Raw genomic sequence first — 27,447 nt, 5'->3', positions numbered from 1 at the left:
CAATGTTCTAGACTGAATAAAACAGACTAAAGTTTTCACCCTTACAGAGATGACCTTTATGAAGGAGGACATTTTGTTTGTCAGATGAAGAAAAACATAGTGTTTTGTATGTGCTGTGATTTTGGTTTATAACCAAAATGAAATTGAGGACCATTGTTATATAAAGCCAGGGAAAAACAAAACAAAACAAAAAAACACTGACCAGGAAGCCAGGCTCACCTGGAGCAGCGGCTTAGCAGTGAGTTCTTCCTGGGTCTGGCTGTGAATCCAAATTAGCTGGGGGACTGTAATAAATACAGATTTCTGGCTCTCACCCAAGAACCACCCAATTAGTATTCCAGGTGTGAGGTACAGGAACCTGATCTTCAAAAACGCCCTACTTGTTTCTGATGTGGTCAGTTTAGAACTGCTTCCCAAATCTACATTTGAGAATCACTGGGCTTAGATGTTTTCTTGACATCTTTATCAGTCAGTGTTCCGGCAGAAAACCCAAGCACCTTCAACTGGGTGATTTGAGGAAAGTTTACCACGGGATTATTTACAGACATGTAGTCACATAATAACTGGGAAACTCCAAAGGATGGTGCAGAACTCCAAGGCTGGTGACAGAGGACGACCCTTAACATCCCTCGCCTGAAGGAGGGAGGTGAGGGGGTTCCTAGAACCTGGAGACAGAGAGGGCTGGATGGAGAGGGCCTCCAGGAGCTCTGACTTTCAGGTGGGAGATGCAGCCAGCAGGTTTGAGCCATATCCAACTGGATATAGATAACACAAGGCAGCTTCCCTGGGCACAGGGATAGAGACAACAAAGGTTATCTTCCCAGGGCACAAAGAAAGTTGAAGAAAGAAGGAGAATGGATCTGGAGGGGCAAATAAAGAAATTTAGTCCATGGCCCTTTTCCTGTGGGAGGATATAAAAATATAAAGTTATTCAACATAGGTCTAAAAAAAACTATGCCATCCTAATATTTCATGATAGAATTGTTTTCCTGAGCTGTCTGCCTCTTAGACACTTACTACTTTTTCTTGATATTCCAGAAACAATAAAATGCAAGGGTTTTGGTTTGCTTTTGTGGTTTGATAGCCATTAATATTTATCGAATACTCATTATGTTCCATGTACTGTGGTAATTTTTTTTGTTTTGTTTTTTTTTTTGTTTTTTTTTTATTTTTTTTAATTTTTTTATTTTTTATTGACTTTGTAATAATATTACATTAAAAATATATATGTGAGGTCCCATTCAACCCCATCCCCCCCCCCTCCCCCCCCCCAACAACACTCGTTCCCATCATCATGACACATCCATTGGATTTTGTAAGTACATCTTTGGGCACCTCTGCACCTCATATACATTGGTTCACATCATAGCCCATACTCTCCTCCATTCCATCCAGTGGGCCCTGTGAGGATTTACAATGTCCGGTGATTGCCTCTGAAGTACCATCCAGGGCAGCTCCATGTCCCAAAGACGCCTCCACCTCTCATCTCTTCCTGCCTTTCCCCATATCCTTCGTCCACTATGTCCACTTTTCCCATTCCAATGCCACCTCTTCTATGTGGACATTGGATTGGTTGTGTCCATTGCACCTCTATGTCAAGAGGAGGGTCAGATTCCACCTGGATGCTGGATGCAATCCTCCCATTTTCAGTTGTAATCACTCTAGGCTCCATGGTGTGGTGGTTGTCCTTCTTCAACTCCATCTTAGCTGAGTGTGGTAAGTCCAATAAATCATATTGTAGGTGCTGGAGTCTGTTGAGGCTCAGGATCTGGCTATCACATTGTCAGTCCAGAGATTCAAATCCCCTAAATATATCTTAAACCCCAACATTAACTGCACCTCCAGCACATTGGCATGAAAGTCTTATGAAGGGAGATCCCATCTGAGTCCAGATTCATCACACATAAACACCATTTCCAAAGAGGGGCCATCTGCCCTGGTAGTTAACCCCATCGGCCATGACCATAACTCCCGTGGGTCTCTTTAGCCCTCAAAGGAACCAATATCTGGGGGTTGTATCTGCTTTATCTGTCTCTCTAACTCTGCTCAGTTGTGCATGAGGGCAATCCTTCTGCCAGCCTCCAGACTCTTTTTTAGAAACTCGTAGCCATATAAACTCATTTCTCCTTTCCATTTCCCCCTTACTTTAGGTCAAACAGCATTTTAAAGTCATGGTATTTTATGTAGACATGGATATTCTGCTGATCCGCATTGAACCTTCTGTATAAGGTCATTTTCCAGTTGCATCATCAGTTGGTAGTTGATAGTGGTCCCTCGTTGCCAGGGAGGCTCATCCCCGGGTGTCATGTCCCACGCTGGGGGGAAGGCATTGCATTTACATGCTGAGTTTGGCTTCGAGACTGGCCTACTGTGGTAATTTTGTTTTAACTTATAGAATACTTTGAAGTAGGTATTATTATTTTGCAGGAAAGGAAATTAATGTAACTTGGGTTAAACAGTGTGTATGCAATGAAGTCATGATTTGAAGACAAATTTGTCTTATATCAAGGCCCACACTATTAACCTTTTTGATATTGAGTCTACCCAGGAAAACAAACCCCAGTCACTCTCAGTAACTTGGGAGGTTGTGATTTAAGCAACTTTGTTAAGAGCAAGAAACCACAATTCTTTGTAGTTTCGGTAACAGTTTCATATCCATTCATTACTTATCAATGTTTGTCTTTGCTCAATATTATGGGTCTCACAATTCACACTCAGGAAGTAACATGGGCCTTGGTGATTGTTTCTGATTTTGTGTACTTGTGGTTGGAGGATTAAGCGCTGGACTGGGCACATTGTCTCTGGGCCCACCTGGTACTTCTATGTTCAGATCAGAGATAAGTAGGACAACTGTTCCAGTTTCCTCAAAACTGAGGGATGTTTTTAGGATACAGAATTTTCAGGGAGAAAACAGGGATAGTCCCAGACAATTCGGGATGGTTGGTAAAAACAGATTTTAAAGGCTACCTTCAATTTTGTAATACGTACCTCAGGATAAATTCTAAAAACACATTTTTAAAAACTCAAAAAGTTTAATTGTCTTCACATTTTCCCTCTATTTAGGCATGGTTAGATCTATCCCTGCTGTTCCTAAGCCCAGTTATTGGCTCTTCCTTATGATAAATAAACTGAGGCATGAAGTTGCAAGATAAGAGAGGGACAGGGACTTCAGAGAGGGTGCAGCTCAGATGAGTCATTTTGGCAGCTGAAGGTGGCAAGTGAAGAGGGACGTGGATGAGCCCAGATCCCCATCTCTTACAGTTTCAGTCCTAGACATGACACTTGCCTCAAAATGCACAATGCCTATTCCACTATGTTGTAATTGCTTATTTATTGCTGCTATTCCTTGCTAGATAGAAAGATCATTGCGGACTGGGGTCCAACCAGTTTCAGGGTTTGACTCAGTGTCTTATTGGGAAGTGTCCTGTGGTACTGGGCCTCTTTCTGAGAAAGGATGTCCATTTACTCAAGATTTGTTTCTGAACTTGGTAAACTCCTCATGACACTTGACTCTTGGCATCATTCTTGAAACACATAGGGCACCTGAGGTGGGGATGGGGGAAGGCAGGTGCCTCATCTTATAGGATAATTCCCTGCTGGGAAAATTTCCAACTCATTCCCAAAGACTGATCAGCTCTGGGACTCTGCCAACTCCTGCCAACTCCATAGGGTCAGGGTACAAAAGGGAAGAGAGCCCAAGGACCCCTTGATTAGCTTGATTTCCAACTCTTCCACTGCCCTCATGCTTCCTTGTTGTTTGGGGGATGCCAAATGGAAAGATTTATTTTTTCAGTAGGGCAAAGATTGGGTTCAAATAAGTGTCTGAGGCTTTTGTAGGAAAATGTCTGGGAATTTGTGCCATCCTATATGGTATTATTAAAGGTAGAGAGAAGGATGGTGGAAAAGCCCCTAATATTTATAAATTACCTACATTGTGCCAGGCACAGTGCTAGTTGTTTCACATGGGCAAATTAATTTGTTCCATGCTAAAACATTGCTGGTAAGGTGGAGCTGTGGTTCTGTAACTTGTCCAACGTCATATAGCTAGTAAGAGGCAGAGGTGGGATCTAAAGCCAGGTCTATTAATCTCTAAAACTCATTTTTGTATTGGCTCCTGAAACATCACAGCTTCCTCCTGGTTTTCCTGAAAATCTGTGGACTAGCTCCTGAGTCACCAGGTCCCTCCTAGTTTTTGTTTTTGTTTTTTACTTTATTTTTTAAAGAAGTTTTAAATGATAGAAAAGTTACATCGAAAAGATAGGGATTCCCATATACCCCACCCCATCCCCCTCTCACATTTTCCCTTATTAACATCTTTCATTAATGTAGTACATTTGTTACAATTGATGACCACATACTGAAGCATTGCTACTAACCATTGTCTGTATCTCCCAGTTTTTTTATGTTACCTTGACACTGAACATGACCAGAAAGTACTGTTAGTGTTTCCAGAGATAGCCCACTCAATGCATTGAGCAAATAAATAGTGGGGAAGTGAGGGAAACTCCCTAAAACGAAGACATGCAGAGTAGGCGATGCTATGGCTTGGAGGATTCCTTTTATTTTAGGGGGGAAGATACCTCGTTTATAAGCACTTTTAAAGGCTATAGTTAATTTTCACTAGTATAAATTATTCACAGAGAATTAACAACGGCTGAGAATTTCCCCTCCCTGTAGAGTAAACAGCCGGTGTATGACAGTGCCAAGCCTTGATGTTTCTGTTTAGTCTTTTGAAGATCAGTGCCCTCTGGAGGTTGAAGTCAGAGAAGCAAAAACAAGAGACAAAAGGACATACAATCTTCTGCAGCTGCTGCTCACGGCCTAAATACCAGCCCAAACTTACATTAAGGACAGAGACTGGGGAGACTTGGGGGATTTGGGGGGTACCATTTTACTTTCCTAGTTGACCCTGAATGTGAAATATCATGGACTCCCTGGTCTAGTGATAAAGAAACCAAATGATTCATAAAATCCATACCCAAGCTCCTGGTTTGTTCTCCACAGTGGATCTTCCTGTGTCCTGTCCTGTTTAACTGGCTCAAGCAAAGGGGATTTGTCAACAGCCCTTTACCAAGGGCAAAGGTTTCCCTCTGAAAAGGCAGTACCAATATCCACAGAGGACTGAGTTCCTCTGTCTACATTTCCTTTACTAAGATACAAGAGAGCAGCTATACAATAGCTCCCTGGCACTGTTCCCTGGTGGCAGCTCCTAGGCAGCAGAGTCAGGCGGTTGGGGAGAAACTAGTTTAGCCTATGTTGAGCACCTCCTATCCGCCAGGCTTTGCTTTAACTCAATGATTTCCTTAAGGTGAGAAGGATTATCCTCTGGTGTTTCTAAGCTCTTGACTGAGTTTATTTCTAAATGACAGACTTGTCTCTTTAGTAGGAGCTGTTCATTGATGGCCCAAGGGTAGGGAGAGCTGCTTCAGGTAAGATCCAGCAGTAAAGAAAGGAATTGGTAGCCCAATTTCTTTACTGTGGATAGGGCTAAGGGACATATCTCCCAATCTCTGAATCTCCTTTTCCTTCACAGGAAGAGTGATTTAGGAAGCCAGGACTTACCATCAGACTAGGAAGCCCTTGCTACTGGTTTGACCCTGGCCTTGAACTCCTGTTTGGACAGCTGGACTTTATTTGTGTTTCTGAGGCTCAGTCCCCACTTTATAGCCACGATTCCAATGACTAGATCTTTATCTTCCCGTGGCTGAGGTCTTGACTTGCTAACTCCAGCAGACAGTGGTCGCCCTGCCCACACTCGCTCAACCTATACCTCCTCTGAGCTCGCTGAGCCCACTTCTGTTTGCCAGCACCTGCGTCTGTTTGTCCACATGCTTTCTCTGGAGGCAGGGACACACTCTGGCCATGTGAATAGTAAGCCAGAAGTGCCAGGGAGTTAATGTCCATCTTCCCATCAACTTTCAACCAATAACTAATGAGAGATTGACTATATCATCTAAAGACCATGAGAAAACCCGTTCATTTGTAAGATCATACTCAGAGGCACTGCTGAGCAGCTTACTCTGTTAGAATGCCCACAAGTTTCTTAAAGGCAAAGGCTGGGCCTTTATAAGTACTCTAAAATCTAATGCAAATTATGGGAAGTAATTCTCTAGAAAAATCACTGGTGTAGTATTGAGTTAGATGGTATAGCATTTATTGGAATCTACTTCTCAGTCTGAAGAGATTTCAGCTCTGTGAGTTCAGGAACCTGTAGTTCCTTTCTCTCAGTCCTCAGAGTAAGCTTTGTATTAGTTATCTATTGCTGTCTAACAAACTACCCCAAACTAAGTGGTTTGAAACAGTACTCATTTTGTTATCTCCAACAGTGTCTGTGGGTTAAGAATTCAGGAGTGGCTTCTCTGGATGGTGGTTCAGGGTCTGTATTAGTCAGCCAAAGTGATGCTGATGCAAAGGACCAGAACTCCATTGGCTTTTATAAAGGGTGTTTATTTGGGGTAGAAGCCTATAGTCACAAGGCCCTAAAGAGTCCAAATCAAGGTACCATAAGACATACTTTCTCACCCATAGTCACTGGCCACTTGTTGGAGCAAGTTGGAGGGCAATGTCTGCAAGAGTTCAACCTTCCTTCTTCCTCTTAAGGCTCCATGGTCCCAGCTTCTTCTAATCTCAGCTGGCATGAGGCTCATCTCCCTCCCCTGGGCTCTTTCCTTCTGGGCTCTACTGCTCTGGTCTCTTCACAAGGTCAGCTATAGACTATCAGGCTCACCTCTCTTTCTGGGGCCTCTGTCCTATCTAATGAGCTGTCTCTCTTTGTTTGTGATCTTCTCTGTGTATCTACTTCTATGTGAGAGTCTGTTTTATCAACCCACCAAGGGGGCTGGGACTCAATGCTGAGTCGCACTCTAATGATGCCATTGAACCAAAGCCCTAATCTTGATTTAATAAAGTGGAAGTGAAACCTCTGAATTTAATACACTCAGAGGGGTATCATGCCCAGAGGAACAGACCAGTTTACAAGCACAATCAATTTCTCTTTTTGGAATTCATAAATAATATCTAGCTGCCACAGGGTCTCTAATGAGGCTATAGTCAGATGTTGGCTAGGGCTGCAGCCAGCTGGAGGCTTCATTGGAGGATCCACTCCCAAGGATGCTTTCTTATATGCCTGGCAAGTCAGTGCTGGTTGTAGGTGGGAGGCCTCAGTGCATCTCCATGTGAGCCTCTCTACAGATGCTTGAGAGCCCTAATGACGTGGTGGCTCACTGCCCACAGAGGCCGGTGGAAACTGCAATGTCTTCTCTGACATAGCCTCAGTAATTATACACTCTCACTTCTTCTGTATTCTATTGGTCACACACGTCAGTCTTAACTCAGTGTGGGAGGAAATACTCAAGGGCATGAATACCAGAAGGTGAGGTCACCTAGGGGTCATCTTGGAGGTGGGTTTCCACAGGTTCCTAGGAAAAAGTTCATTCCAAATAAAGTGTTAGGTGAGAAACATATGGAACAACAACAGATTCAAGTTATATTGGACCCCTACAAACATTTGAAATATTTTTCAGTAGAGCAGATGTAGCTCAGTGGTTGAGTACACGCTTCACATGTACAAGGTCCCAGGTTCAATCCTTGGTACCTTCTAAATATATGTATATTTCAAATTCTGTAACTTCCCATAATGCTGATTATTCACTTTTCCCAACCATTCTACAACCCTCAGCAAAGCCCTACCCTGATGTTGAGGCAGAACTTCCTTGGAAATGTCTATACTGAGCTGGACTTGAGCAAAACAGAGTTTTACTTCTGATGAAGGCAAGTCAACTCTTGGATAACTGGCTTTATTCTAAGAGTCAGACCAGGGCATGGGCTCGGTATTGCTACCTGCAGGCATTTTCTGGGCCAGCTTGTGGCTGCACAGTGGAGCCCTTTGTTGTGTTTTAGGCAGAGGGATCCAACTGACTTGATTGCTTCAGGGCTTGTTTCCTGAAAGAGGAAGCTCTACCACCTGGTGGATAGTCTCTCCAAAACAAATAGGCTACTCCTCACACCTCTAAGACTGAGACCTGTGCTGAGCCCCAAACACTGGGTAACACACATGTGATGGGCTTCTTATCAGTGGCTCATAAGAAGTTATTAAGTTTACAGTTATTAAGCTTCTGCTACCAAAGGTCAAGTTGCCACCTCAGACATGAAAAAAACTGAGGTGGCAGCACTAAAAGAAACCAGAAAAAATGAGACGCCAGCAAATCTGAGCCCTATTTTCCCTATCATGGACATAGCCTGAAAACAACACTGCTGTCAAACACGAACATTTGAGTCATGATATAATGTGCTAAAACACATGCTCTTTTAGCTTTCTCACAATAACTTTCTGAGGTTGATATTATTGGCCTTTGAGCACTCTAAAAGGGAAAACCCTCTTTCCTTATCCCCACTTTATTTTTTCTAGAGCTTATTACTGTCTGGCATTATATCCCATGTCTACATAGTTGTTTGTTTTCTTATTGCCTATTTGCCTCTCTAAGTTAAACTCCATGAGAAGTGGGATTTTGTCTGTTTTAGTCATTGCCACATTCTCAGAGCAATTATGCTCCATAATTGTTGTAAAGAGCTTTTGCATTGAGTCAACTATGAGAGTTAAATAACTTCCCCCAGGCCTTTGAGTCCAAATTTGATGCATGTCTTATTTTATTGTGTTGCCTCTCTGTTTTATGTATCAAGAGTCAAAAGCCCAGAGTTTTGTAAACTGAGGCTATGAAGTTGCAAAGCTGGATAATGGAAGAGCTTAGAGTAGAACCCAGATTTTCTGATATCTAGTTACTCAGCCTTCTTTTTGTTACTATGGACAAACTAAGGATTTTCCCCAGTAGATAAAGTTAATGCTGAACTTAGAAATTGCTTTCTCACCCCCAACTTCTTGCTTTTACCACTGTTGGCCAGCTGACCCCTTGGCTCATGGATCTTTACATGCACTGAGTGTTTCTCAGCATTGTATAATTTGGCTTGCTCCCATGCCCATTCCACCTCTATTATCAACAAGGAAATAGCTGGTAAGCTGTTACACATGGCTACTCAGATGAGTATCTCTAAGTTTCTACATGGGGAAGAACTTACATCTAAAATTCTGTGCAAAACATCCAAATCAGCATGGGGTTAAGTCTCATAGAAGCTACTTAAGAGTTTGGAATAGATCTCATTTGTCCTGTTTGTGCCTTTTCAGGGTCATGGGACAGTTCCTTATCCAACCTTGACTTTACCTTGGTAAAGCCTAGCCCCCATCTCTTGGTTTTCTTCTTTGCCTCTCTGCCTGTGTCTCCTGAGTGCTAAAAGTAGCTGTCAGGATTGAGCACACCCAGTCAACACCCAGGAGCTCTGGTTGCCAAGTCAGGGATGCTAAAGCCAATTACTTCCTTATGGCTATTTGCTTATAGAGCCAAGACCAACCAAAATACATCAGCTGGCGTCGACCCTCACAAGTCAACAGATTGGTCCAGCTTATGTCCTTGGGACAGCTGGTTGAAGGACCCTGGCTCTACTGAGAAGAAACACATGTTCTCATCTAAATAACCCAGTTCAGCGTGTTCCTCCTCAAAACAATGTTGGAGCCCGTGAATCTTGGGTGCTCATTTGGAAGATTTGGTAACTGGACCCACCTTGCCCCCAACTGCCTGTGTGAACTGCCTTTTCAAGTCCTGGCTTTATACCCAGGGGCAGGCAAAAGCAGCACTGCCTGATCAACGACTTGAGAGTGGAGGCAGTTAGGCAGAAGGTCAGTGAGGAACTTTTTTGCCCCCTGAATAAATTTGCATCAAGGGACTGTACAGTGCGAATTCTCCTAATGATTTGTCATGGGAAGAAATTAGTGGAAGAGCATGGGCCTCCAGATGTGGGCTCAAATCCCAGATCTAGCACTTCCTGGAAAACCTGGAATGAGTTAGTTAACTTTTCAAAATCTCCTCTATCCCAAGTACAATAACAACTATCTTACAAGGTTGTTGTTATGTTTGAATAAAGTGAGTAAAGCAACTGCCCCAGTGCCCAGCAGTGCCTTCATATGGCGCAGTGGGCGTCATCATTAGGAAGGCTGCTTGTTAAGTGTTTACCTAGGGGGTCAGAGTTAAGGAGGCTGCAGTGTAATTGAAAGTCAATAGACAGGGAGCCAGAGGAAATCTTCACCACTGCTGACTTTTGTGACCTTGGACACAGCAACAAAACCTGCCTGGACTTAGCTTTTGCATCTTTAAAAATGGGGGAAAATGCCATCCTTCCTTAAACACCGAGTTTGTATTTTGAAGAGCCCACTGTACCAGGCACTGTCTGGTCTTCCTTTGAGTATAACCTTACTTCTCCCAACTCGGGATTGCTGCTCAGATTTTATAAATAAGGAACCAGAACCTCAGGGAGACTAAGTAATTTGGTCAAAATCATGACAGTAGTGAGTGGCAGGGTTGGAATCTGAGCCAGGATTTTCTGACATTTGTGTATTCACCATTTATTAAATGAGGTATTTTATTAAAATGTAAATGCTTGCTTTATTATTTTTGTTAAGTACAAATTAGGCTATAAATACAGGGCTTGATGACTGGGATACAAAAGAAATGAGGAAACAATCCTGATGTCGAGCGTCTGAGATCTGTTAGGGAGCTCTTGTTCTTTTGCATATCAAAATTGCCTTCCTAAAATAGAACTAATGTTCTAGTTTTAAAAAAGAGAGAGAGAGACTTTTAAAAATTTAATTAGCGTTTCAATTGGAAATAGAGAAAGGAAAACAGAGTTAGACCCCAGTGTTGTGAAGATCAAATGAAATATTAAATATTAAAGGCCCTTAGAAAATAAAAGGGATGCTTTAGATAAAAAAGCATTGTTATTATTACTGTTATTTTATTACTTTTATTATTATTACATACCACCACTGACTCTAAGGTGCTACAATCATTGCAGGAATATTGAGATCACACACTAGAAGGCAGTCATATAAAGTGTTGAGTAAAGAATAGAACAAAAAGAGCCATAGGAATTCAGAGAAGAAGGCTTCAAGCATAATGTTTACAGGTTGCCTGAAACTTAGAGGTTCCTAGATTAAAACAAGGAACTTGGAGGTAAGTCATCCACAAAGTAGAGACTTGATTCAGTAGAAACATCAAGATCCTTAAGTCGTCTAGTGTATCTTAGAAGGGCAGGACTAGCCATTAAGAAAACATGTTAGTTTTACCAGGAAATTGAAGTCCTTTGAGGTGCTCAGAATCAGACAGAAATGGTAAGGTAGAGACCTGATATTTCCAAGTGTGGGAAATAGAAGTGGAAAGAAAACAGAGTTTAGAGCTAGACCAACAAGAGTAAAATTTATTTCCTTCCTTTACTTGTGGAGTGACTTCAGGCCAGTTACACTGAATCTTTTCAGCCTCATTTTTCTCATCTTTAGAGGAGGGTTAAAAACAACAAAATATCAATGACATCATTGGGGTTTGTAGGGGGACAAAATGAAATAATACAGTCAAGAATACACATGGTACAGATTTGTGTTTCTTTTTACCCTTTCTTCTAGTTGTGGTAATAGGAGTTTAATCCAGGGGTTCTTAAACTTTCTGTTCCATGGATCCCTTTGCCAGTCAGGTGAAAACCACAGACCCCTTACTAAGTCCACACTATATTCCATATTATTCAATAAACATAGCACACCCATACCAACACATCCCCAAAAGAAAACTGTTTTTTTGAATTTCAGTTCAAGCTTATGGACCCCTTACTAAGAACCCCAGGATTCCTTCTTTTTCCAGGTGAAGCCAATAGAGAACTCATATTTTGCAGGCCAATAGGAGAAGAGATTGTATTGCTCTTTTGACTCAAAGGGAAGTGTAATTGGCTTCAAGGCAGAGCTGGTGAGCTTTATTTATCTTTGTATTCTCAGTAGCTGCCACAGTGCACTCCAAAAATATTATTAAACTGAGAAGACCATTAGGTTATCAGTAAAACTCCAAGTTGTTCCCTCTACTTACTTGTGATGATTAATTGCATATGTCAACTTGGCTAGATGATAGTGTCTAGTTGCTTGGTCAAGCAAGCTCTGGCCTGATTATTAATGTGAAGGTATTTAATGAATTTAAATCACTGGTGAGTTAATTGTGTCTGTGGCTGATTACATCTACCATCAATAAAAGAGACTGCCTTAGACACTGAAGGGAATCTTCTCATCCAAGCTGCTGGAGCCCTTAAAGGGAGAACTGAGAATTTCAACTGTCAGAAAGAAGAATGTCTATCTATACTTTGGTTAGCCAGCTCCTCCTAGGGAGTTCCCAACTTACGACTTCTCCTGGGGAATTCAACTTCACCACTGAGTTCCCCATTTGTGGCCTGCCCTATGGAAATCAAACTCATTAATCCCAAGAGTTACATGAATTGATCTCTAATAAATCCCAAAATATTTACATATACAGGCATCGACTATATATGTATGTATGCATATGTGTGAATGTGTACATTTATCCTGTCAATTCTGTTTCTCTGGAGAACTCTAATATACTACACACCATCCCATTTTCACATTAGAAGAAGTATCAAACTAGTATAGTTTGAAAGTTCTCACTCTGGTCTGGTCAAGTAGCTTCTTTTAAGCCAACTCTCATAAGAGAAAACAAAACAAAACAAAAAAACAAAACTATAAACTCTGGGCAAAATACTTTAAAAATCCCACTACTTGAAGGCTCTAGAAAGTAGGTAAAAGCAGGTATATACTGGAGGAGAGTTGATTCTTGGACAAAGTGAATATCGCTGAGTGAGTTTCCACATATTGTTTTACAGCTTTCAGCCTGTAGGCAATCCCTTACCTATGAACTCTGGCACAAATAAACTTTGAGTGGAAACCTGAAGTCTTACTGGCTTGGAGAACCAAAAGACAGAATTCAGGGTAATTAAAGCTGTTGAAAAGAGAGGGGAAAATCTTGAAGAAGAGAGCCAGTGGGGGAAAGTCCCAAACTATGTTTATAAACAGAACTCAAATCTCTGGCTGGTCTCTGAGTCATGTGTATGCAGGGAACTGCCTTAAAAGAAATCAATACTCTTCTGAGGAACATAACAGAATATAGAATTTCTATAACGTATTTTCCATAATGTTTGGGATACAATCCAAAAGTGATTGACATATGAGGAAATAGGAAAGTATAACCCATATATGAAGAACGATAAAAATTATGATATGGAAATGTGGGGTTTATAATGGATATAAATGTAATACACATTAGAACTATAACATAAAAGATGAGGTTTCTATATTTTATATGAGGTAGTGCAATATTGACTCTAAATTGGCTGTGTAAAGTTAAGAAAATATATTGTAATCCTTAGAGCAAGCACTAAAAATATAATGCAAATAGGTATGGCTAAAAAAGTCAACAAAATAAATTTTAAAAAACTAACCACGTTTGTTTCGTGCTTCTCAAATATGCTTCCCTTTGTAGATTTTGAGGCCCCCAAAACAATACTCTCAGATTATAACCACTGAACAAATGGTTAGAAAAATCCAGATGTGGGCATCCAAAAGGGCTCTCCAGTGACATGACCCCTTTTAGCCTTAATGAGAACAAGAAGGAAAGAAATAAAATGCAAGAGGCACACTCTAGATTTTAGGGACATGAGCAAGACTAAGGCCATGTAAACAAAAAACAAAAGAAAACAAATTGGAGTGACGCAGTGGAAGGATTGGAAATGTGTTGAGAAACTTAGGACTCAAGTGTTTTAAGCCTGTTTATGGCAACTGGTTGCCCCAGGACTCGAGAACCCCAGTAAGCATGAGAGAGGTGAGTGTTTGCCATAGCCAATTGCTTTAGCACTTTGGACTAATTTGGGCAAACACATGTCTAAGTATGTTGCTAATTACACTTCCAATGAAAGAAAAGAGCAAAACATTATTATTGTCACCTTTCAAGTTGGAGTTTTTGCACCTGTATTGGTGTGCTGCAAAACTGGGAAAGTTGCAAGATTTATTTGCCATCAATCCCTCAGTTTATTCACACATCCCTTGGGATACAATGTCCAAGTTCATGTTGGTTATTTCAAAATCAATAGCTACTGGGGAATGACGATGTCTGTGAAGTATATACCTAGTCAGCCTCAAATTCCGCAATATTTTTGGCTAAAATTGGAATTCCAAAGACCAAAGAAATTTTAGGGATAAAAATTAAACTGGGAACTCTGAATCATATATGGTCACGTTAGAAACTCCTTCACATGTTTGGTTTTTTTTTTAAGATTATTTATTTATATCTCTCCCCTCCCCCCCAACCACGGGTGTCTGTTCTCTGTGTCTATTTGCTGTGTTTTCTTTGTCCCCTTCTGTTGTTGTCAGCGGCACGGGAATCTTTGTTTCTTTTTGTTGCGTCATCTTGTTGGGTCAGCTCTCCGTGTGGGTGGCACCATTCCTGGGCAGGCTGCACTTTCTTTTAGCACTGTGCGGCTCTCCTTACGGTGCACTCTTTGTGCCTGGGGCTCCCCTACGTGGGGGACACCCCTGCATGGCAGGGCACTCCTTGTGTGCATCAGCGCTGCGCATGGGCCAGCTGCACACAGGTCAAGGAGACCCGGGGTTTGAACTGTGGACCTCCCATGTGGTAGACGGACGCCCTAACTGTTGGCCCAAGTCTGCCGCCTCACATGGTTTCTTGAAATCTATGTGTCTGAGTTGGTCCTAAAGTTAACCAAGTTTTACCCTTGTTCTGATCTACAGAGAAGGAATTACCAGAAGTAGTAGGAATATATCCCTTGCCAAAGTAGATTGTGATTTGATAGGGAACTCTTTATTTTGAGTTGAATTTGGGATATGGGATAGAAAGCAGAGTATCTAATAAAATAACAAAATAACAATGTGGGCTTTCACAGTTTTTTTTTATTAGAGAAGATGTGGGTTTACAGAAAAATCATGCAGAAAATTACCTTTTAGTAATACCTTACATTAGTGTGGTACATCTGTTAAAATTGATGAAAGAATATTATTATAATTGTACCATTAACTGTAGTCCATTAGGGTTCCCTGTTTGTGTTGTACAGTCCTACGTTTTGAAAAATTTTATTCAGTAATATATATACCACTTAAAACTTCCCCTTTTAGCCACATTCAAATAATAATTCTGTTCTGTTAATTACCTTAACAATGTTGGGCTAATACCACCATCGGTTACCAAAACCTTTCCATCATCCCAAATAGAAACTCTGTACAGGTTAAGCATTAATTCTAGATTCTGACTCTATGATAAAAGTGAGATCAAATGACTTTCAGGGTTTTTGAGGGAACATTCAGTATAAAATACTGGCTGATTTTATGGATTATTGTGCCTTTGCATTTCATAAATTACTCGCCAGGGGCCTATGGTAGGGAGGCACTGTCAGACTGGGTAAGGGAGTAGCTGAGATTAGGATTTGACCAGCAAGGCACAAAATTTAAGGAGCATCAAAAACCTCAGTAACCATGGTAGATCTTTTCATGCAATATTTTTAAAAATCAAAATTTATGCAAAAATTCTATGTGGAACAAAATACAAAAATTTCAGTGAAGACAGACTGCTGTTATTTTTTTTAATGACCTCGCATTATTGCACAGCAAGGACAGTTTTTTCCAATCAGCCCTTGGTTCCTGGCCCTGCGCTGCAGTTGCATCTCCCAGGCAAATGTGTACAGGTTCATGATGGTGAGTAAACAAGTTGGGACACATGGGGTTGTTACAAGACGTTTAAATAGAAATTATAGAGTTCCAGTAACATTTTTACTTGTTTCAAAATGTGGGAGACGATTTTTTTTGAGGTACCAGGGCCAGGATCGAACCCCAGACCTGCTGTGAGGGAAGCTGGTGCTCAACCACTGAGGCACACCGGCTCCTCTGAGCTGGTTTTTTCATTTGTTATTTTTTTGTAGCTGTTGTTTTTAGGAGGCACCGGGCACCAAACCCAGGACCTCCCATGTAGAAAGCAAGTGCTAAACTGCTTGCATCACATCTGGTCTCCCTGGGAGACTATTTTGTTAGGTGTATATAAGGACTCCAGTTTTTTCCTTTTGCCTCAGGCTTTGACTGATGGGGGCCTGAGCGCAGTTTGCTGTGAATGGGGCAGAGTTAGGAAAAGGCAAGGACACTTTCCTGGAAATGTGGCTTCTCAGAGGGGCTTTTGAGAATTCAGGAAGAGTTATCTACAGCCTAGCACTTGGGGAGCAGCTGGCTGTGGAGTCATAGGAATGAGGCCAGAAGCAAAGAACACGGGAGGAGCAGTGTGGTAAAAGGGGTGCAGAGTGCAAGAACTTTGACCCGGGAGTCATCTGCCAGACCTCGGCCTGCCACGTAATTCCCATGGGATGGATACTGGCCTCAGCGTCTCAGCAAAAGGAAGTGCCTGTTTGTTTGTTTGTTTTAGCTGGGAACACTTTCTCCAAATAAATCTTTTTTTTTTAAAGATTATTTTTTATTTATTTCTCTCCCCGCACCCCCCCACCCTCCCCGCCCAGTTGTCTGCTCTCTGTGTCCATTCATTGTGTGTTCTTCTGTGTCCACCTGTACTCTTGTCAGTGGCACCGGGAAACCGTATTTCTTCTTGTTGCATCATCTTGCTGTGTTAGCTCTCTGTGTGTGCGGCGCCACTCCTGGGCAGGCTGCACTTTATTCGCGCTGGGGGGCTCTACTTATGGGGCACACTCCTTGAGCATGTGGCTCCCCTATGCGGGGGACACCCTGTATGGCACGGCACTCCTTGCGCACATCAGTACTGCATGTGGGCCAGCTTCACCACACAGGTCAGGAGGCCCCTTGATTTGAACCTTGGGCCTCCCATGTGGTAGGTAAATGCTCTATCCATTGAGCCAAATCCGCTTCCCCCAAATAAATCTTATGTGGAAGCCATATAGAGAAATGAGCTGATGGAAGTGGGGGTGGAGGTGGAGTCGAGACCCCCTACCTGATTAGATTGTCATGACCCCACCCAGGACCCCTTTAGAAACCTCCCCCCTGTGACCTCGGGGCTTCTCAGAGGACATTGGAAAACACTGCTTTAGGGAATCACTGATGTCCATTGCAGTTCTAACATTCCCAGAAGAAAGCCCTGCCTGTCTGGTGTGTTGACAATAAAATGTTTACCCATGTCAAAAGACCAGAGGAGCCTCCAGCCTTTGGGCTGTACTTTTGGGTGTGCCGTGTTTTGTTTCTGGGTCCTTCCAGCCTGCAGGGCCCACGGAATTAGCAGAAGCATCAAGAGGATTTAGTCAGTCTTGCTAGAGCCAGTGCAATTATACAGTGGAGTGAGGCCCCGCTGCCAGGATTTTAACATGAAGCAGCCACCGCTGGGAGCATTGACAAATGACCAAGGGTTATCTTAGCATGGCCAGGAGCCGGTGGCAGACAGCTAGCTAGGCCTAGCTGATAAATGTAACAGTTTCTAACCTGTGAATGTTCCAGGACTGGGAGTAAATGAATTCTAATGGTATTCAAAACAACAATGAGGTTATCCTCTTTATTAGGATTTTTATTATCTCAATTATAGTGACTGTTATTCAATTGTTAGGAACTTTCAAGGATGGCTTAGCCCACTCTTGAAACACAGGTGGTAGGGAGGCAACGTGTAACTACGCGAAGGCTATGACCTTCAGGGTATGAGATGTCCAAGTTGAAACCCAAATTCTACCTTTCACTAGCTTTGTGATCTTGGTTAAGTTTTCAACCTCACTGAGTTTCAAGTTTCTCAGTTATTGACATGGAAATAGAGTATTGGCTAGAAGTGTTGTGAGGATAATAAATGAGATTATGTGAGTAAAATGCATAGAGTAGGTGCTTAATACATATTTCCTATCTCACTTCTTCCTGCAACTTTTATCCCCTTAAGGAAAAAAGTCAAGAAAAGTTTTCCACTTAAATCAAATATGAGAGTTGTTGTGTGGAATTTATGCTGACTATTTCTTTTTCTATTTCCCAAGTTTTCTATACTAAATGTTTATCAGGCTGTTTTAAGTAGCCTAATACCCAAACAAAATTGGGGTTTCAGAAGTGGAGTGGGACTTGTTTCCCCAGCACAGGGCTAATTACCCTAACATATAAAAGGGCTCCTGGAAATTAATTAAAAATTTACCAACAATTTAATAGAAAAATAGATAAAGGCTAGAGGAATGGGTACAGATCAGTGATTGAGCGCCTTCCTCCCATGTGTGAGGTCCTGGGTTCAATCCCTGGTACTTCCTAAAAAAAAAAAAAGATAAAGGATAGTGATAGTTAAAAAAATAGACAATTCAACAGGCTCTTAAATATAAAATAATGTTCACCATCCTTCAGAATAAGTAAGAAAATTCAAATTGCAGAAAAAACCATTTCCCTCCAATCAAATCTGCAAAGAAGACAGAAGGTTGCTAATACATTCTATTGTCATGGTTCTATGGAAAGCAATCTAATACTAACATGTTTCACAGATATTTCCATGTCTGTGAATTGATGTGCAAAGACTGCCAAGATATAAAGTAATAAAGGCAAGGTATATAAAAGAGTGTGTAAAATAAGCTACCTTTTGTGTAAAAGGGGGCAAAGAAGAAAACCTGTATTTATATTTGCTTGATGTACAACAAGATTCTGGAAAGATATGCTAAGAAAACTGGTAGGAACTGGACAGATGACAGGAGTAAAAAGGAGACTTTCCATAGTACATATTTTTATACTTTGTGAGTTTTAAATTTTCTGAATGTATTAGAATTCAAAAATATTTTTAGTTAAGAAAGAAAAAATTATTTAAAAAATAAAGGGATTGTTGCACAGGAAATCAACAGTGACCGCCACAGCACATATTACTTTCTAATCAGGCAAAAGAAAGAAATCAATTTTATTCCTGAAACACAGTGGGTAGAACAATCTCCTTTCAGTTTGCTACAGCTCAGATTCTAGTTGGGAGTTTTAGGAGTACTTCACTACTGTCACATTCCATCAGTCTGCATTATTATTATTATTATTATTATTATTTTCAATCCATGCATTTATATAAAGTATCTATCAGAATACATATTTATTCTTATTAAAAATAATAAAGCCACTTCATAGCGGTGGCTTTAGGATTTCTGTGTAGGAAGAGCTTAAGGACAATTAACTAGTTGGAAGGAGTCTTGAAGTTTTATTTCCCTAACATTTTATTTAAATTGCAAAGAGATCAAGGGGTAGGTCACTTTAGTTGATGTTGGTACCTGTGGCAAATTGTATTTTCTAAGGGTGGCTGCCATAATATATCCCATCCCACGTGCTCTTCTAAATGGCATTGTTACTCTCCCCATTGAACGGTGGAATTTAGGCTCCTCCCTTTGAACTGGGTGGACCTTTGTGAGTGTGGACCAACAGAGAATGGTGAAGGTGACACCTTATGACTTCCAAGGGTAGGTCATAAAAATAAGTAGGTACTTTCTCCTCCTTTTCTTGGTATGCTCGCCCTTGGGACCCAGAACCATGAAGAAGCCAAGAAGCCTCCTGGAGAACCCATGCATAGGTATTCCAGCCCACAGCCAGCATCTACTGTTGGTTGTGAGAATCTTTAGTTGAGTCCAGTCCTCAGTGGTTACGTTTTCAAGTTATGCCCAGCTGATGCTATGTGATACACTGACAAACTGACCCAGCCATGCCTTGCTTGTAGTTTTGTAAGCAAAACAAATAATTGTTTTCAGCCACTAAGTTTGGGGTGGTTTGTTAGGCAGCACCCAGATCCCTTTTATTTTTATTTTTATTTTTTTAAATTTGAAGTTATGGGAATGTATATATTTTTAGGTTTTGTTTATTTTCTCTCTCTATTTTTTTTTTTTAAATTTTACATTAAAAAAATATAAGAGGCCCCCACATACCCCCACCTCTCTCACCACACTCCTCCCAAATCAACAACCTCTTTCATCATCATGGGACATTCATTGTATTTGGTGGATACATTTTGGAGCACTGCTGCACCACAGGGATAATGGTTTACATTGTAGTTTACACTCTCTCCCAGTCCACCCAGTGGGCCATGGCAAGACATACATTGTCCAGCATCTGTCCCTGCAGTACCACCCAGGACAACTCCAAGTCCTGAAAATGCCCCCACATCATATCTCTTCTTCCCTCTCCCTACCCTCAGCAGCTACGGTGGCCACTTTCTCCACATCAATGCTACAATTTCTTCCATTACTAATCACAATAGTTCCATAGTAAAATATCAGTAAGTCCACTCTAATCCATACTCTATTCCTCCATCCTGTGGACCCTGGGATGGTTATGTCCACTCCACCTCTTTATCAAGAGGGGGCTTAGATTCCACATGGATGATTGATGCAATTCTCCTACTTGCAGTTGTAGGCACTCTTGGCTCCATGGTGTGGTAGCTGACCTTCTTCACCTCCCTGTTCACTGACCGGGGTAAGTCCAATAAACCAGAGGGTAGGAGTTGCAAGACTGCTGAGGCTCAGGGCCTTACCATCTCATGGACAGTCCAGAGATTCAGGTCTCCTGAGTATACACTAACCCTAGCACCAACCACAGGGCCAGTAAAAGTGACAGAAGAGGCATGTGTAGAAAGGTCACATCTGAGTCCAATTCCATTACACTCAGGAATACAAACCCCAAAGAGGGCCAACTGACATGGCACTGAACTCCAGAGCCATCTGCCATGACCATAGAACCCATGGATCTCTGTAACCCTCAGGAGAACCAGTACCTGGGGTTGTATCTACTTTGGCTGTCTCTGGGACCCTGCTGAGATGTGCGTAAGTGCAACCACTATAATGACCTCCCGACTCTTTATGAAGACTCATGGCCACATAAACTCATTTGTCCTTTCCATTTCCCCCTTTTATTCAAGGTCAAAAAGCAGTTTTTAACACCTGATATTACATGAAGGCTGAGATATTCTGCTGTCTGAGTTGACCCATTCATTCAAGGTCTTTTTCTAGTTACATCATCAACTAGTGCTTGATAGTAATCCCTCAGTGCCAGGGAGGCTCATTTCCAGGAGTCATGTCCCACACTGGGGGGAAGATAATGCATTTACATGCTGAGTTTGACTTAGAGAGTGGCCACATTTGAACAACATGGAGGCTCTCAGGAGGTAATTCTTAGGCACCCTGCAGCTCTAGGCTAGTTCATATTTCAGGCACACAGGCTCATAAGCATAGTCACCAGTATCAAGGGCTCATTGTTGGACCCTCCTTCTTTACTGGTCTTTGCCATTGCACTTGGGAGATTGTTGCTGTTTCATTGGGGAATGTGATAGAGCTCCACTGGCTAGGAACTCAGCACTCCTTCAGTTGTCGTTTTTAATTGTAACCACTATGAAAATATCCAAACATTTTTATGTACCCTGTATACATGCCCTGGAGAACTCCCTCCCAACCATGTGCCCTCCATCAATAACACCCCACACCAGTGTTCCTCCCCTGCCATAGTTGAACCTCTCTGTGGTTCAAAACTTCTTCAAAAATGAAGTCTAATATATTGCCAGGTTCCATTAATAATAAAGTGGAATATAGTGATGGCATTTAAAGGTTAGATATAGAATACATACTAATTTAGAAAAATCAAATAAAGTAAAAATAAATTGGGGTATCAGGTATCAAAAAATAAAAAAATGAAAAAGCTTTGTTTTTGATGTTTTGCCTTTCATTACCGCATTAGCTTTTGCCCTCTATGTACAGTGGCAAGGCAATTTCTTTCATTTCTTCCTTGGTGTCTACATCCTTTCTTTTTTTTTCTTTCTTCTAATTATTAGTTTTGTCTTCACAAAAGTTTTAGATCACAGTAATTCATATGTATAATATAGGGTACTCTCACATATCCAACATCAAATACTTTGTCACTTCTCCAGCAATGATATTTTTACATATTCATATTATATTTGCTACAGCTGATGTACAGATTTTGAAACATAGCTTTTAACCAAGGTTCCATTTTGGTTTACATTATGGTTTATATTTTAGACCATACAATATTCTAAAATTTTAGTTATCTTATGTTTTACATTATGGTTTACATTTTAGCCTATAGACTTTTATACATTTTTGGTGTAATTTAACTGGTCCTATATCCATCATTGCATGATCTTGTGGAACACTTCCATTGCCCCAGATTTACCCTGATTCCATCTATTCAATATCTCTTTACCCCTCCCCAAAGTGCCAACAGCGACTATCAATCTTCATTATTTGAAGGACCGTATTCAAAGATACTTGCAACAATGTTGAGGGCTTGACATATTCGACCATCCTAACCCATTGGGAGCCACCAATTCTCTCAAGAGACACAAGTCCCTCTGTTTGAGAACATCAGTTCTCCCCAGGATGTAGGTATACCTTCACACTCATTGCATGGATCTCCACCCAATGATATAACCCACTATGACAAAATAAGCACTCACGTACTCCCTAGAAGCCTGCCCTGTGTCAGATGTCCCCCCTTAAGCATCTTTTTTTTTCTCCAAATTCTACTCAATTTATTCATTTTTTAAAAAATATTACATTCAAAAAATATGAGGTCCCCATTCACCCCCCCCACCCCCCGACCACTCCCCCCACAGTTACACTCTCCCCCATCATCATGACACATCCATTGCATCTGGTGAGTACATCTCTGGGCATCGCTGCACCCCATGGCCTGTGGTCCACACCATAGCCCACACTATCCCATGTCCCATTCAGTGGGCCATGGGAGGACATACAATGTCTGGCAATTGTCCCTGGAGCACCACCCAGGACAACTCCAAGTCCCAAAAATGCCTCCACATCTCATCTCTTCCTCCCATTCCCCGCACTCAGCAGCCACCATGGCCACTTTCTCCACACCAATGCCACATTTTCTCAATTATTAACCACAATAGTTCATGAATAGGATATCATTAAGTCCACTCTAATCCTTACTGTATTCCTCCTTCCTGTGGGCCTTGGCTTGATTGTGTCCATTCCACATCTATGTCAAGAGGGGGCTTAGATTCCACATGGATACTGGATGCAATCCTCCTGCTTTCAGTTGTAGGCACTCTAGGCTCCATGGTGTGGTGGCTGACATTCTTCAACTCCATGTTAGCTGAGTGGGGTAGGTCCAATAAATCAGAGTGTAGGAGCTGAGTCTGTTGAGACTCAGGGCCTGGCTATCATATTGTCAGTCCAGAGATTCAAATCCCCTAGATATATCTTAAACCCCAGCACCAACTACAATTCCGGTAAAGTAGCATGAAAGGCTTGTGAAAAGAGATCACATCTGAGTCCAGCTCCATCACGCAGAAACACCAGCTCCAAAGAAGGGTCAACTGACATGGCAGTGAACTCCATCTGCCATGACCATAGAACCTGTGGGTCTCTTTAGCCCTCAAAAGGACCAGTACCTGGGGTTGTATCTACTTTATCTGTCTCTGAGACTCTGCTCAGGTGTGCATAAGGGCAATCCTTCTGACAACCTCCAGACTCTTTTTTAGAGACTCATAGCCATATAAACTCATTTGTCCTTTCCATTTTCCCCTTACTTTAGGTCAAACAGCATTTTTAACTCCTGTTACTATATGTAGACAGGGATATTCTGCTGGTCCGTGTTGAACCTTTAATTCAAGGTCATTTTCTAGTTACATCATCAGCTGGTACTTGGTAGTGATCCCTCAGTGCCAGGGAGGCTCATCCCCAGGTGTCATGTCCCATGCTGGGGGGAAGGCATTGCATTTACATGCTGAATTTGGCTTCGAGACTGGCCACGTTTGAGTAACACGGAGGCTGTCAGGAGGGAACTCTTAGGCACAGTGTTGCTCTAGGCCTTGTTCTTATTTCAGGTATATAGGCTCACAAGCATAGTCATTAGTATCAGGGACTCCCTGTTGGACCCTCATTCCTTCCTGGTCCTTGCCGTTGCACCTGGGGGACTGCCGCCGCTCCCCTAGGGACCACGACAGAGCGCCCCCCCCCCCAGCCAGGAACCCAGTACCCCCCCAGCTGTTGTTTTTAATTGTTTCCACTATGAGTATATACAAACATTTCCATGCACCCTGGACTCATGCCCTATATAACTCCCTGTCAACCATATATCGCCTGTCAATAACATCCCATACCACTATTCCTCCACTGCCATTGTTGAACCACTCTGTGATCCAAAACTTCCTGAAAAGTGAAGCCCAATATAATGTCAGGTTCCCTTACTAGTAAAATGGAATATAGCGAAGAGTTTAAAGGTTAGATATAGAATACATATTGATTTGGAAAAATTCTACATCCTATCTTTTTCTTTTCTTTTTTCCTAATTATTGAGCTTCTCTTCACAAGAGCCTTAGATCACAGTAATTCATATATACAATATACAGTACTCCCACATATCCAATATAAAACCTTTTCCCTTCCACAGCAATAATCTTTTAACTTATTCACATCATATTTACTGAAACTAATGTACAGATATTGAGACAATAGCTTTTTTTTTTTTTTAAGATTTATTTTTTTATTTAATTCCCCTCCCCTCCTCCGGTTTGTCGGTTTTCTGTGTCTTTTTGCTGTGTCTTGTTTCTTTGTCCGCTTCTGTTGTCGTCAGTGGCACAGGAAGTGTGGGTGGCGCCATTCCTGGGCAGGCTGCACTTTCTCTCGCGCTGGGCGGCTCTCCTTATGGGGTGCACTCCTTGCACGTGGGGCTCCCCTACGCGGGGGACACCCCTGCGTGGCAGGGCACTCCTTGCGCGCATCAGCACTGCGCATGGGCCAGCTCCACACGGGTCAAGGAGGCCCGGGGTTTGAAACGCGGACCTCCCATGTGGTAGACGGACGCCCTAACCACTGGGCCAAAGTCCGTTTCCCGAGACAATAGCTTTTAAACAAGATGACATTTGTGTTTACATTGTGGTTTATACTTTAGGCTATACAGTTTTCTAAATTTTTTAGTTATCCTATGTTTTACATTATAGTTTACATTATTAGTCTGTCATCCCCTGTATGTTTTTGGTGTAATATTACATGTTTTATATACATCCTGTGTATTCTTGTGCAACACTTCTTTTGCCCTCACATTTACTTTGGTTCCATCTATTCAATATCTATTTCCCCCTCCCCTTGGGGCCCACAGTGACAGTCAATCTTCATTTCTTGAGGAGCCATGTCCAGAGATACTTGCAACAGTGTTGAGGGCTTGACTTGCTCAACTGCCCTAATGCCCTGGCTCTATTTGATGGCATTAGTCCTCCCCAGGATGTGGGTCTACCTTCACTCTCATTATATGGGTCTCTACCCAATGGTATAACCCATTCTGGCAAAATGAGCATTCAGATATTCCCTAGGAGTCTGTCCTGCATCAGATTATCTCCTTTGAGTATCTTAAACAGGTAACTTTCCTAATTATATTTTGAAAAGGTTTTCTCAGCATTATACTCTCAACCAACACCTGGCAATCTCCTATGTTCGTATGTTGCCCCACCCTCCCCCCAATTTCTTGGGCAATGTTACCCATCCACCAATCCCTAGCCCCCCTCAAACCCGCAAAGCCCCACCCAAAGGTAACCCTATGCCCCCATTTTATCTCTTCCTTGTGCACATACTTACCTCCAGCTTATCATAGATTTAACCCATGTAGATGTCAGCTTACATCCTTCTTCTACCCCCCGATTTCCTGTAAGCCTATCTTCCAGTCTCTAGCTCTCTGAGGCAGCTTGCTTATTTCATATCATTGAGGTCATGTAGTATTTGTCCTTCAATGCCTGAGAAACTACCAAACTGTCCTCCAGAATGGCTGGATCCTTCTGTATTCCCACCACTCATGTGCTTTTTAGCTATTCATATTTCTTCTTTGGAGAAGTGTCTGTTTAAGTCTCTTGCCCATTTTTAAAATGCGTTGTCTTTTTATTTTCGAGATATAGGAGTTCTTTATATATGCAGACTATTAGTCTCCTATCAGATATATAGTTACCAAATATTTTCTCCCATTGGGTAGGCTCTCTTTTCACTTTCTTAACAAACTCCTTTGAGGTGCAAAAACGCTTTAATTTTGAAGAAGTCCCATTTATCTATTTGTTCTTTTGCTGTTCGTGCTTTGGGTGTGAAGTTCATGAAGCCTTTTCCTATTACCAGGTCCTGTAGATGTTTTCCTACATTGCTTTCTAAGGTCTTTATGATCTTAGCTCTTATATTTAGGTCTTTTATCCATCTTGAGTTGATTTTTGTATAAAGTGTGAGTTTGTAATCCTCTTTCATTCTGGAACAATATATTTATTCCCCATCAGGTTTGAGAGTGGACTGCTAATAGCTTGCATTTGGCATACATGAAACAATCTAACACTTGCAAAGCATTTAGTACATTCCTTGCATATAGTGAGCACTCAATATATGTTAGCCATTGTTATGATATCACCCATACTTTTTCTATGTTTGTAATAATATGTATTTATTGACACATATCTACTATGCATATCAGGCACTGTTCTAAGTATATTTCATGTATTATTTATTTGGTTCTCATGGCAAGCCTATTGATGGGGTCTTATCATTACAAATAAGGCAAGTAAGGTTCATAGAGGTTAAATACTTGACCCAAGGATATATAACTTATAAATGACAGAGCTAGAATGATTATATATGTCTGCATTTTACGTATGTATATATATATACATATGTGTGTGTGTGTATATATATATAGAGAGAGAGAGAGAGGGAGAGAGGAGGTACTGGGGATTGAACCCAGGACCTCATACATGGGAAGCAGGCACTCAACCACTTGAGCTACATCACTCCCCTGCATTATATTTTAATAGTTGTTTCATTACCTTTTTGTGGCCAAATGCTTATGTTTGGGGAAGAACACTTTGTTACATTTTAAGGAACTACAAGTGTGCCTAGTTAAATCACCCCAGCTGTGGGTGTCTCCTCCAGGTCCTGGATTTGCCCTTCTCATGGTCTCCTTGATAACATCCTTCAGAATGGTTCTTTGTTGCTGGAATGGCCTCTCTCCTTTTCTCTACTTATCCAAATTCTAACTATCTTTTAAAACTCACAACAAGTCCTAGCTCTTGTAGTTTCCCCTGATTCTATCTGCACTTATCTATCCTGCATCAAACTCCAACAGCGTTTATTGGTGTACAAGTCATTTCCACTCCTAACAATTTTCCTGCCACCATTGGCCCTGACACATTACCTATCAATAGATCTTCAGTTTATTTGTGTATTTGTTTCCATCAGTAAGACCTCAAGCTAGGCCAAGACCTACTTATTTTTATATGCCCAGTATCTTGCATAATACTTAGCACAAAGTAGATTCTTTTTTTTAACGAATCAATTTATTGATACATATCAATAAACATACAATTCATCCAAAGTGTACAATCAATGGTATTTGCTGTAATCATATAGTAGTGCATTCATCACCTCAATCATTATTAGAACATTTTCATTATTTTAATAATACTGCTAATAAACAAAAAAAAACCCAGACAAACAAACAAGAGAATTCCTCCCCTCTCAATTTCTCCATGCTTCTATACTTAGTTGCTGCTTCTGGCTAGTCTATCCAAAGTATATAAACAA

Source organism: Dasypus novemcinctus, chromosome 11, assembly GCF_030445035.2.
Source record: "Dasypus novemcinctus isolate mDasNov1 chromosome 11, mDasNov1.1.hap2, whole genome shotgun sequence".
Lineage (NCBI taxonomy): Eukaryota > Metazoa > Chordata > Mammalia > Cingulata > Dasypodidae > Dasypus > Dasypus novemcinctus.
Note: the sequence above shows the minus strand (reverse complement) of the source record.